The sequence below is a fragment of the Herpailurus yagouaroundi genome, unplaced genomic scaffold (assembly GCF_014898765.1).
Source record: "Herpailurus yagouaroundi ecotype Mexico unplaced genomic scaffold, PumYag 159, whole genome shotgun sequence".
NCBI lineage: Eukaryota > Metazoa > Chordata > Mammalia > Carnivora > Felidae > Herpailurus > Herpailurus yagouaroundi.
This window is the reverse complement of record NW_024412400.1, coordinates 19,654,693-19,667,469: the sequence shown is the minus strand read 5'-3', so window position 1 is coordinate 19,667,469 and position 12,777 is coordinate 19,654,693.

Below are 12,777 nucleotides of genomic sequence, written 5' to 3'. Positions count from 1 at the left end.
TTCTTTTTTTTTTTAAATGTTTATTTATTTATTTTGAGAAAAAGAGAGAGAGCCCAAGCAGGGGAGGGGCAGAGAGAGAGGGAGACAGAGATTCCTGAGCAGACTCTGTGCTGTCAGCATGGAGCTCAATGTAGGTCTCGATCTCTCAAACCGTTAGATCATGACCTGAGCCAAAATCAAGAGTCAAAAGCTTAATTAACTGAGCCAACCTGGTGCCCCTATCTCCAGTATATTCTGACACTTTTATTCTTTAATTTCACACCATTTGGCAGTGCTTATTCACATCTTATGGTTTGGAGTTTCCAAGACTTTAGTTTCATCAAACATGTATTTGCATGTTTTTAGTTCTTTTCTGTTACTTTATGATGATTTGTGAAAGTAAGAAATCCAGAACACGAGACAAACAAACAATGAGAAAACATGTCCTATAGATTCCCTCTCTTCTCCGTGTAATCTTCTATCTCCACATACTTTGCCCAGACTTTTGTCACTTCTCATGTGGAGTTTGTAGTAGCCTCCTAACTGGTCTCCCTGCCTACAGTTAGATTTTGTGCCAACCATTCTTTTAATAATGCAGTCTCTTTCAATTTCAGAATTACCATGTTAGCATCTTGTTTAAAACTCTCCTTCTAAGACAAAGTTCAAACTCCTCTACTCAGCACAAAGGCTGTTTACGATTGGCTTAACACTTGCCTAACACTCTAGTTACAGTCTTTCATTCACTCTCTTATCCAAAAAATCCAAAAAAATTTTAATGTTTATTTTTGAGAGAGAGAGATACAGAGTCTGATCAGGGGAGGGGCAAAGAGGGAGGGAGACACGGAATCTGAAGCAGGCTCCAGGTTTTGAGCTATCAGCACAGATCCCGATGTGGAGCTTGAACTCACGAGCTGTGAGATCATGACCTGAGCCAAAGTCAGATGCTTAGCCAACTGAGCCACCCAGATGCCTCTCTTATCCATTAATAAATGGTGGCTGCTTAAGCCACAGAGTTTTGGAGTAGTTTCTTATGGAGCACTGTGATGATAGTGAAGCAATATTCCTCCTTTACAAATCTTTTGGATCTACTCAGGCAGAATTAATTCTCCTAGTCTTCAGCCACATAGCACCTTGAATGTCTCTGTCATTTCACTTTTCTCACTGTGCCAAAATTGGTTTATTTGTTCAACTTTTTCATGAGGATAGAGTTCGTACCTAATTTGCCTTGGTCTCATTAGGAATTAGCAATATCTGACTTTCTGGCACTAAATATGCACTTACTAAGTATTCTTAATTAAAGATGAATGAGAAAATCATTTAGAGGAAAGTGAATGAAAGTCAAAATGATCAGGAAGCCTTCCTAAAAGAATCCAATAGAATGTAAGCTCCATGATAGCACCAATGTGTTTCTCTTGCCCACCACCATAAACTTAGCACCTAACACAAAGCCAGGCACATAGGTACTCAATTATTTGTTGAAGTGCATGAGTAGATAGATTAAAGAAGGAATTTGAGAGGTGAATATTGAGGTGAGTTTTCCCCCTCCACTACCATTTACCCCCAAGAGTCCCACACATTTGGCAAAATTGCTATCGGTGTGTACTCACAAGCTCCATTTCTATTTCCCCGTGACAACCCTCTTCCTTATGGAGGCCACAGGGTCATCACCCTCAGAATGGAAGTAGGGCTAACTTTCCCAGCCCCATCAGATAACTGAGATTTTAAAATAACAAAGGTTGGGGTGCCTGGGTGGCTCAGCTGGTTAAGCATCAGACTTAGGCTCAGATCCTGTTCTCACAGTTTGTGAGTTCAAGCCCCATATCAGGCTTTGTGCTGACAGGTCAGAGCCTAGAAACTGCATTGGATTCAGTGTCTCCCTCTCTCTCTCTGCCCCTCCCCTGCTTGCTGTCTCTCAAAAATAAACACTAAAATTTTTTAAAATAAAATAAAATTACAAAGGTCATTGACAGTGTACCACACAAGTACTTCTGTGATACCTTGAAGTAAAAGGGAGGATTGGAGAAGAAATAAATACGAGGGGATGAGTTTGGCTTATTGTGTGTGCGTGTGAGTTGTTTGTTGTTTTCTTTTTTCCCCCAATGTTGATAAAGGCGGTTTTTCAGGAAGAAAAAAAATCAAAGCCAACCTTTTTTAAAAACAATCTAATTCCCCTAGGCTCTGAACCTGTATCAATCCAGGCATATATGTACACATTCATTATTATCTGTAATTATAGATGAGTGAAAATATGAAGCTACTTATAAATATACCAATCCCTCATTATCTCCATTTATGAGGAAACCCTTGGGTAACTTTTAACCTCCTGAGTTCCAAGTTTACCAAAGTCCCTAACATTCTTAAATAAAAGAAAACACTTATTACACTAATTGCCTGTTTTACAGATTTTATTTACCTCATTATTTCACATTCAGAATCAAATTTGCTAAAAAGAAGAAGAAAAAAAAGAAGACGGAGGAGAAGGAGGAGGGGGAGGAGGAGGAGGAAGAGAAAAATAAAAAAGGAAGTTTGCTAACTCCGCTTATTGTTCCTAGAAGAAAGCCTCATATGAACATTTAAAGGAGGGGACATTCTTTGATTAGAAACACCCAATTAATTTCTTTTACTCCCTTTACCTCCAAAGAAGATGCCAAGATTAAACACTGTGAATAGCAACAAGGTAATGGTTCTGATCATTTCTTCCTTCTCATTGTAGCCACCATCATAAATAAAGGAATTTAGTACAACGAAGCATTCAAACTTATTACAACAGTTAAAGAGGTCCATCAACAAACAGAATCTTTAGGGAAGGCCACAAAAAATAGGGTAACTTTTATACTTGCTTTTTTTCTCCAACAAGCCTGTTTTGGTGAGACAAATCCAATTTCACAGATACTTAATTAACTACAGCTCTACCATTATTCTCCACAACTGTCTTTTTGGAAAAATGTCATATGCAATATTCGGTTCTGTTTATTAAGAAGAATTCATAGGGGCACCTGGGTGGCTCAGTCAGTTAAGTGTCTGACTTTGGCTCAGGTCATGATCTTACGGCTTGTGAGTTCAAGCCCCGCATCGGGCTCTGTGCTGACAGCTCAGAGCCTGGAACCTCTTCAGAATCTCTCTCTCTCTCTGCCCCTCCCCTGCTCACACTCTCTCTCTCTCTCTCTCTCTGTCTCTCAAAAATAAATAAACATTAAAAAAATTTTTTTAAAAAGAAGAATTCATAATATTGCATTTTGAAGTTCTGGGGCTTCCAACTACAGTTTTTAATGAGCCATACCTACAGAGATGTATTATTATAAGATATAATAATAACAACAATGACAATAATCACTACCATGCTAAATATTGACTTCTTACTGCCAAGCACTTTAGATGCATGAGCTTTTTACTCTTAAAACGATTCAATGAGTTTAAGTGTTACTGACCACAATTTATGCTGATAGGTTTGCCAGAACTCAATTTAAGATGCCTAACAAGGTGCCCAAAACATAAGACTTCTATAAATGCTAACCATTAGTATAATTGTATAGCCAGTTTTTTCAAAAACCTTAAAGGAATAGTCATAAAATACAGTTTAGTGAAGGTGGTTCTAAAAAGAACTGAGATAATATGTTCCAACAAGAAAGCTTCTGGTGATCTAAGTGGGTTAGGAATAATTTAGAATATGTAGAATAGCTCCTCCCTAGCTTCTATAGCTAAGTCAAGTAACAGCATTACCCCTATATTTCCTACTTAATTCCTAATCATTATCAAAATATATTTCTAAATTGACAAGGCAAAAGCCTTGATACTAAACAATAAGTCAGTTACTTGATGTCAGGCTACATGATCCACACCAAAAACAAGAGACCATATTAGGTGAGAATTACTGACTTAATTGCAAATGCTAGGCTCATTCACTAGTAATCAGTCTTGAGCTCACCAACCTAAGAGCCACCCATAACTTTTTTTAAGAGCTACCCATAATATTAACTTGCCTAATTATACCTAATTGGTTTCCTGCTCTTCCCTGTCTTACTTTTCTCCTGTGGTTTCCTGGATTCACCTCCCCCAATAAATGACTTGCTCTGAAATTCTTGTCTTGAGATCTCCTAGACTCAAGATTATTGTTACCATGACATTGTAACAAGTTCAGCATTTCACTCCCAGTAAATGCAGATTGGCCAAACAAAATGAAACAATGTATGTAGCTGCTTTATACTCTAATTATTCTAATCTTCTCACAAGCCTCTAATGCTAGACAATAGTGGAAGGAGAATCTAGATGCCTTAAAAAAAATACTAACAATCAACAATCAATTTTTACTGGCTGATAAAAGAAAAAGACATTTAAGATTCAAACTACAGTCCATCCTTCCAGTTTTTTCCCCCTTGTTTCTATTTACCAAAATGGCATCAGTGAACATTGGATGGGGTATGCTAAGTATGTCCCTGTAGTAGATGTGTAGAAGGGAGCCTTTAAAGCTTTAATGGTTCCTTTCAAGTTGTTTTGTTGTTGTTGTTGTTTTGTTTATTTGTTTGTTGTCTTGTTTTGAGAGGGAGTGGGGGGGAGAATGCAAATGTGAGCCTGGGAGGTGGCAGAGAGAGAGAGGGAAAGAGAGAATGCCAACCAGGCTCATGGCATGGCTCGACCCCACCACCATGAGATCATGACCTGAGCCAAAATCAAGAGTCAGATGCTCAACTGACTGAACCACCCAGGCACCCCCTTTAATGGTTCCTTTTGTGGGGCACTAGGTGGCTCAGTCAGTTAAGCATCAGACTCTTGATTTCAGCTCAGGTCATTATCTTAAAGTTCCGTGAATTCCAGCCTGCAACAGGCTCTGCACTAACACTGCAGAGCGTGCTTGGGATTCTCCCTTTCTCTCTGCTCCCACCGCTCACTTTGTCTCTGTCTCTCTCAAATAAATAAATTAAATTAAATTAACGGTCCCTTCTGTGAAGTGGTTGAGTAAGCCTGCTCCCTGCATTAATGACACTGAGACGCGATGGCCCCATTTGAGCTTTTGTGGTACCATGATTTACCTTTGGCTGAAATCCTTGTCCCCACCATTTTCTTCTGCTCAGAGGTTCCTGCCTTTGGTAGCCTCTCCACACCTGTTTCTTCCTCTAAACCCATGAATCCTCTGTGTACCCCAAAGACCATGGGAAGGCAGGAGGGCTTCTTTTGTCTCATCTAGGAAGCCTTTTTTCTCTGTTCATGTCATTTCATCTAGACTATGCCATGCTGAGAATGGAGCCTTTCCTAGAGGCTTATTAAGGAAACATACCACTAGACTCTTCCCCTAATTTTCATGCTCCTTCATAATTATGTGGGTATTTCCACCCTCTGGGTTCTACCCTGAAAGGCAGAAAAATATAAATGCCTATTTCTTACTTATGTTCTGTCTTTCCTCCCACCTTTCATCTTTATGCCCCCAAACAAATGAGATAAGCTTTTCTCTCCTATATCACATCAAGAGTTCCCTCAGACCCTAACATATGAAAAGCCTCCATGATTTGGAGGCCCAGACATGGCTCTTGATTAGGTAAAAGAGGATCTTTGGAATTAAGAAATCTCCACAAGGCGTGGATTTAAAGACCATTGTATCAGTACAAGAAGTCACCTTCGAGGTTTAAATCGGGCCAATACTTGTGTTCTGTACCAGTGGCACCACGGGCTCATGGCTCAGCCTTGAAATGGAAGACTACAAGCCAACATGATTGAAGAAGAAATGAAATTCAACAGTCTAATGTGTTTAAAATATCTGTGTCACATATGTAAAGTGCCTAGAACAGCAAGTGGAGTCTTGAGTCCAGTGCTGAGATTGAAAGAGACCATAACGGAAGGTTTGCACTTAAATGGATCCCTAAAGAGATAGATAAAATTTGAACATACAGAGATGGGTAAAAGCATTCCAAGCAGACAGAGTAGTCTGAGCAGAAAACAGGCCATGAGTTAGGATCCAAGGCGTTAAAGGGCCAGGGGTAAGGGTTTTGAACTTTATTCTTGTGCAATGAGGGACATGGAAAGCAAGTCTTTGATCAAGGAAGAGATATGCTCAGAGCTTTAAAAGAAACAACAATACGACAGCAATTCTGAAATGAAATTTATACATTAGATAGTAAACAGAAATTGACACATTGAGATTTCAACAGGCAAGATCCCAGACTAGAATGATGCTTAAATAAGTTATACTTCCCTCTTCCTAATTATTTCTTGGTGCCAAAATAGCAACTGACCAAAATGCCAAATCCAACAGTGATAGTCATTATAAAAACGGTCATATGTATAGATGACAGATAGTTTATTTTAAAAGAATATATTATTTTCCATCAATTAGTGTACCTTTCAAAATGAACCCCGCATTTGCTATTTTATGATACTTTTTTAAAAACTCTTTTGCAATTATTTTCATTTCCAATACTTTTATTAGGAAAGTATTTTAGAAGTAACCTAACAACTCCCTGAGCAATGTAAAACATGTACTGTTTTACTTGTCTAAACCCCTTCTAGCAAGTTAAAGTAAAGCCTAATAATTATAATAAAAGCAGACATTCTCATGCCAGACATCAGCAGAATTAAATATAACCAACTGAAAGGAAATTTCACAGTACTGAGATGTCCTAATAAAGGTACAGGAGACACCTACTAGTGTAATGTGAAGAATTATCATAAATAATTTACACTTATGTGTCATTTGTTAAAAATAAAGTACACTGGTGTCCTAGATTGTCTGAGAGAGCTTTGCATAATTTCTAATTCACAACTTTGATAATTGCCGGAGTGGTTCCCAGCCAGTAGTACAGAGTAGCCAAGAGCCTATAAAAGCGTGTTCAGATGAGGCTTTCAAATGCAGCAATGACGCGGGCCAACCTTCTTTTGTTTTTGTCTCATGCCAGCTCATTCTGAACATCAAGGAGAAGACTTTAATTGTTTTATTTTGGATCTGCTAAAAATGAAATGCTAATTAAAAAAAATATCCTCCAGGGCACCAAATACTTACATCATGCACAGTAGAACAAAACTTAATTTTTATACACTAAAATGATCTTGAAATGGAGCAAAATGGAGCAATATTAGGAAAAACTAGTGATTTCAAAATGGAAGCAAGGTAATGTTTTATTGGTCATCTGTAAGCAGGTTTAAAAATACTGCACTGTAGCATGGAAAATTTGGTATTTGAGCTCATCTGATTTGGTATTTGGGCTCATCTGATTCAGCTCTTTCTACAGCCAAAATCTAAGCTATATAAATCAACTACAGAAAAAAAATCTCAATTTCAGTTGGATAACAAAAGACTTACCCAAACTAAACAGGCACCATTTAAAAAAATAATTAACTTGTAAATTCTAAATTAAAGAATTATATATTTATGTGAAATATTGTTGTACATTATGAAGTTACTCAGTATGAACAGACCCTCCATATTAAAATAGATTTTGTTATTTTCACCATACCACCCATTAACATTAAAATAATATGACAATACATGTCTTTTTTGCTGGCTCAACATAACATTTTATGAGAGGGACTGAACATGTAATACTTAATATATTATTAGTTATTTTCCCTATATAAGTCATACCTCAAAATATATGCAATACAACACTAAAATGTACATGTAATGATGAGATATAACAGAATTGTGAAAACTAATTAATATTCGGAGACATTGCCATTATTTAACTGGAAGATATTTTTGAGAAAAAAAAAATTCTTTAAGTTCAAAGGAAACACCAGTCAAAGAAATGTCTTTGGAGCTCCAAGTACTATTTCTAAGGAGATAAGCATGTTGGACTCTTCCAGAAAGGAAATCAAATGGAAAGCTTGTAAATGTTATTAATTCAGCAGCAAAGAGACAATCTTGAGAAAACAGAGTCATCATTTTCAAAGGAAATTGGCTTTTGTAACATAAAAAAAATAAAACTCAGGGAATGAAAGGTGTACCCATGATATAGGTCACACAACGGAAACCCTAAACTAAGCCATAGCCGCTTGAAATCAAGGAATGGGGACATGACCAGAAGCTACAAGTGAAATAGCAGAGGCCACCCTGGGTGACATCCGTCTCTTCTTTCCAGATAAACAGCCTATAAGCGCTGCATTAAGGAGGAAAATGGACAATTGATACACATTTTGCTCAACTTCAAATAAGTTGACTGGAGAAGAGGAAGGCACAATGGAAAACAAACTTGGATGAAACTTTTTTTAATTATCTGTAAAAATGACTTCAAATTTAAGTTCATTGAACTCTAAGTATTTGAGAAAACATATTCAAAGAAACTCTACAGATTTGATCCAAAATCTCATTGGCACCATTTGAAATAAGGTTAGAAGTCATGTGAAATCTGTGAGTCAGAGAGCCCACCATAGAAGGCCATTTAACACAAATCAGTGTAGGGGGTTAAAATGTCACCCCAGGGGCGCCTGGGTGGCTCAGTCGTTTGGGCAGCCAACTACAGCTCAGGTCATGATCTCGTAGTCTCTGAGTTCAAGCCCCACGTCAGGCTCTGTCCTGAGCTTTCAGAGCCTGGAGCCTGCTTCTGATTCTGTAACTCCCTCTCTCTCTGCCCCTTCCCTGCTTGTTCTCTCTCTCTCTCTCTCTCTCTCTCTCTCTCTCTCAAAAATAATAAATAAAAAAATTTAAAATATGTCACCCCAAAACATGCCATTTTGGCATATTGATTATTTCGAATTAAAGGTACTTGAGAAACAGCCAGACCAAGGATGCTTTGCCCCTTCTTCCTCACACTGAAAGCAGGAGATAAGTCTCCCATGTGAAACTTACCCTCCCTGTACCAGAAGAGTAGAAGACATCCTTATCACTAAAGACACGTAATTCAGGGCGAAGAAGGCTGTATAAATGTATCTTGTTACTTCTTCACCATCTTACCACCCCTAGCCCAAACTCCTTTGTCTTGTCAATTCTTCGCAAACTTATTGTTTCTTTGCCTTAAAGGTATAAAAGCTTCCTTCTCTGGTTACTTTGAGTTTCAGATCTCTGTGGGCCTCCTGTACATGCATACATACATAATTAACCCAGAACTAACATCATACTTAATTGTGAGAGGCTAGATCCTTTCCCTTAAGATTAGGAACAAGGCAGCAATGCCCTCTCTCACCACTATAGGGATAGAAAACAGATCAGTAGTGGCCAGAAGTTTGGGAAGGGAGGCCTATTTGACCAGGGAAAACACAAAGAATTTTTTAGGGCTGGCAGAACTCATCTATATGCTAGATATATAACACCGTGCATACATCAAAAACCTGCAGAAATTTGTAACACAGAGAGCCAATGTATGCAAATTTTCTTAAAACTCAACCAGGGAATTGGAGGATCCTAACATGGAATGCAGACTGTGACAAAAGAATACATATATACATATATATATACATATACATACACACACACACACACACACACACACACACACACACACATACATAACTTCACTGAAGAGAATGGGTAAAAAGTGCTAATCTAAGTAACTTTAGAGAATGATACTTTGACCAGAAACTACAAGACTAAAGACAAAATTAACTTCACATAAACATTGTACTCTAGTCAACAAAGTTGTTTCTCACAACATGGGTAAAGAAATACTTCAATGAAAGGCACAAGGGTTCTTCGGAGAAATGACTGATTCCAGGGCTGGAGCGTGAAATAAAAATGATAATCCTGGAGCATCTTGTAGTACTAGAAGGTAAGGAAATGTTAAAAAAAAAAAAAACAAAAAACAGCAACATAAGGCATGTCAAAAGAACACAGCGGCCAACTGAAACACCTCCCAGTGGCCAAACTGGAAAAATTTGAACAACAAAATAAATAACTAAGCCCTGCATTATAACCTAAAGTATAAAATAAATATCCCTAAGTCTATGCTGATTTAAAGAAATGAATGAATAAAATAAAATAGAGGAGAGACAAATCTCTTATAATCAACTATTCTAAATAATTTATGTATATACTCTGCCCTCATGGAGGTGGAGCATAAGGGGTCACCTATGGAAAGGGGAAAGAAAACTTTACAGCGTAGAAACCTAACAAACACTACGTCAGCCAGGTGAGCAAGGTCAACATCCTCCATGGTAAGTCATGTTGATAGCATGTCTCCTCGACAGGATGTGATGAGAGTATCAGTTTACCTCATGATTTTCCTCCCCAAAACATATAACCCCAGTCTAATCAGGAGAAAAACTTCAAATAAATCCCCACTGAAGGAGATTACAAAATGCCTGACCAATACCCCCTCACAATTGTGAAAGTCCTCAAATCCAAGGAACTCTGAGAAACTGTCACAGACCAGAGGAATCTCAGGAGATATAACAAGTAAATGTAATGTGACATCCTGTACAGGATCCTGGAGCAGAAAACAGACTAGTGATATCTGAACACAAGTGTTGTTCACAGTAATGTACCAATATTGGTTTCTTAGTCGTGACAAAGGTTGCATAGTAATGTAACATGCAAACGATAGGGAAGGCTCAGTGAGGAGTGTATGGGAACCCCCTGTTTCACATCTGCAACTTTTCAGTAAATCCACAACTATTCTAAAATTAAAGGTTGATTTAAATTTTAAAAATAAGGTACTGGCCTTTGGACACTCTAAAGAAAAATCTTCTCTGAGGTCCAAATATAATACATAATCAACTTCCTCTGTCTCAGCTCCACTATCTTATTTCCTCTTCTTTCATCTTGTCCTTGTCAAGGGCCATGGCCTTCCCCCTTTTCAGGTAGTCCGTCTTCAGATCTGCTTTCTCTCTTCCTTCTCCTTAGATCTATCCTAGAGCATGCTTTTGGAATTTTGTTCAAAAATATTTAATTAAAGCTGCAGTGAACTGTCCCCAAATATTCCCCCTCAGTCTTCCTTATGTCAAAATATCTACTCCTCTGGGGATCCTGATTCCCATTATCAATGAAATAGACAAAGATCTATATCCATGGCACAAGGGCAGAGAAGCCATTTATGCCTCAAGAGCTCTTTAGTACAAAAGAACAGGCGACAGGCAGTGAAATCCATTAATAACCTTAAGGCCCACAGGACAAACACTCTAAGTATTGCTTACAAAACAATTCCTATGGAACAGCAAGGAGTCAATAATAACTTTCTAACCTGACTACACTTTCAAAAATGGCTCCAAGGTATATAGTGCTACCTCTCATTTCAATTTCCCTTCTTCTTCCTGCTTTTACCAGCCTTCCCTTATTCTTCTGCCATCCTTTAAGTACATAATAATAAATAGTAATAACATTTTACATATATCTAGTGATTACTATGTGCTACACAGTCTCTGGATTATTTAATTTAATCCTCACAATAAAGTCATTACTATTATTAGCCACAGATTACAAATAATAAAACCAAGTTCAAAGAGGTTAAATAAGTTAGCCAAGGTCACGTTTATAAATGATAAAGCTAAGAAATGAGTATATATGGCTCCAAATTCCAGGATCTTAATCTCTCTGTATCTTGCTTCCTATCTTTACATCTTTTCTTCTTTCAATTACCCTTTTGGAGACTTTTAACATTTGTCATTGGTTCTCTGTCCACATGAGTTATAGTGGCCAATTTTTGTGAATCGTGTTTTTTTCAGAATATCACTGAGGGCCCAAAGCATCTGATCAGAAAGAGAGAGCAAAGGAGACATCAAACTGAACAAAACCCTATAGTTGTGCCTTATCTCTTTTCAATCCCAACTCAATCCTTGCCTCTCTGGTTAGAGTACCCATCTACACGTCTCATTTATGTTATATTCAGATCTCCCTCAAAAACATAACCTTGAAAAATAATAAAATATCCTTAAAAGAATGAGGCACAAAATTACAGAATAGTAATGCTTTCACATGCCTTGGCAATTTCCATTGTTGTATGTCTGAACATACCTGAAACTATAATTCATCAATCAGTTTGTATTACCATTTTACGATGCATGATGGTTACTACTTATAGCCACTGCAGGATCTAAGATTAAAGCTCTAAACATTTTTACTCTTACACCTAATCAGCTTTCCCAAAAGTTCTCCCCCATTCACATTAGACTCATCAAGAAAATTAGTCCATTCAATTAAGAAAAAGACTAGAATGGTATTAATTAAAATTTTGTTCCTAATTTTACTAATTCTTGTTATAAATTATTTTAAATGTACCTATTTAAAGAGAAAACATAAAAGACACCCAATTAACTAATAATCTCCAAGAGAATATTAATGTTTGAACCACATCTCTTTGTTTTGTGGATGTCCATATAATACAAAGTGCCTTGATCATAGTAGAAACCCAAAGAATACCTTATTAATCATGCAAAAAAATTATTGTTTTTAAATATTTACAAATAGTTGTGTCAAAAAAACAAAAGTCCCGAGCTCAAATTCTAAGTGTTTGGGAATCTTTTGGTCATTAAGCAACTTCAGGAGAGGAAAATTAATGTCAGGGTATTAATTCCTTTCTCCCACATTTTCATAAACTGTTCTGTAAGAATTTTAAGCAAACATGAAATGACCCTCCTAAGGCACATATAACTTTATTCAGAATACCAAAACTTTCTACACTGTTCAAACACTAGAATTATGAAAACATTTATTAATGTTTTATTAATGGAAGGAAGAAAGTGAATCTTTTAATACTACTTATCCAGACAAATCAATACCCACTAAATAGAAGGTGATCCTCCAACTGACTATGCCAACTGTAGAGCATAGAAGTCTCCCACAATTGCAGATTTTCAAAAAATGAACACCCAGGGGCACCTGAGTGGCTCAGTTGGTTAGGCATCCAGCTTCGGTTCAGGTCATGTTCTCATGGTTCATGGGTT